Source organism: Schistocerca cancellata, chromosome 4, assembly GCF_023864275.1.
Source record: "Schistocerca cancellata isolate TAMUIC-IGC-003103 chromosome 4, iqSchCanc2.1, whole genome shotgun sequence".
Lineage (NCBI taxonomy): Eukaryota > Metazoa > Arthropoda > Insecta > Orthoptera > Acrididae > Schistocerca > Schistocerca cancellata.
In genome coordinates this window covers 495,477,892-495,479,318 of record NC_064629.1, presented here as the reverse complement: position 1 = coordinate 495,479,318, position 1,427 = coordinate 495,477,892, and positions in this window count along the sequence as shown.

The following is a 1,427-nucleotide window of genomic DNA, read 5'->3' as shown; positions in this document are numbered from 1 at the left end:
TTCCTCATTAGTTATGTGATCTACCCATCTAATCTTCAGCATTCTTCTGTAGCACCACATTTCAAAAGCTTCTATTCTCTTCTTGTCCAAACTATTTACCGTCCATGTTTCACTTCCATACATGGCTACACTCCATACAAATACTTTCAGAAATGACTTCCTGACACTTAAATCTATACTCGATGTTAACAAATTTCTCTTCTTCAGAAACGCTTTCCTTGCCATTGCCAGTCTACATTTTATATCCTCTCTACTTCGACCATCATCAGTTATTTTGCTCCCCAAATAGCAAAACTCCTTTACTACTTTAAGTGTCTCATTTCCTAATCTAATACCCTAGCATCACCCGATTTAATTCGACTACTTTCCATTATCCTCGTTTTGCTTTTGTTGATGTTTATATCCTCCCTTCAAGACACCATCCATTCCGTTCAACTGCTCTTCCAAGTCCTTTGCTGTCTCTGACAGAATTACAATGTCATCGGCGAACCTCAAAGTTTTTATTTCTTCTCCATGGATTTTAATACCTACTCCAAATTTTTCTTTTGTTTCCTTTACTGCTTGCTCAATATACAGATTGAATAACATTGGGGAGAGGTTGCAACCCTGTCTCACTCCCTTCCCAACCGCTGCTTCCCTCTCATGCCCCTCGACTCTTATAACTGCCATCTGGTTTCTGTACAAATTGTAAATAGCCTTTCGCTCCCTGTATTTTACCCCTGCCACCTTTAGAATTTGAAAGAGAGTATTCCAGTCAACATTGTCAAAAGCTTTCTCTAAGTCTACAAATGCTAGAAACGTAGGTTTGCCGTTCCTTAATCTTTCTTCTAAGATAAGTCGTAAGGTCAGTATTGCCTCACGTGTTCCAGTATTTCTACGGAATCCAAACTGATCTTCCCCGAGGTCGGCTTCTACTAGTTTTTCCATTCGTCTGTAAAGAATTCGTGTTAGTATTTTGCAGCTGTGGCTTATTAAACTGATTGTTCGGTAATTTTCACATCTGTCAACACCTGCTTTCTTTGGGATTGGAATGATTATATTCTTCTTGAAGTCTGAGGGTATTTCGCCTGTTTCATACATCTTGCTCACCAGATGGTAGAGTTTTGTCAGGACTGGCTGTCCCAAGGCCGTCAGTAGTTCTACTGGAATGTTGTCTACTCCGGGGGCCTTGTTTCGACTCAGGTCTTTCAGTGCTCTGTCAAACTCTTCACGCAGTATCGTATCTCCCATTTCATCTTCATCTACATCCTCTTCCATTTCCATAATATTGTCCTCAAGTACATCGCCCTTGTGTAGACCCTCTATATACTCCTTCCACCTTTCTGCTTTCCCTTCTTTGCTTAGAACTGGGTTTCCATCTGAGCTCTTGATGTTCATACAAGTGGTTCTCTTATCTCCAAAGGTCTCTTTAATTTTCCTGTAGGCAG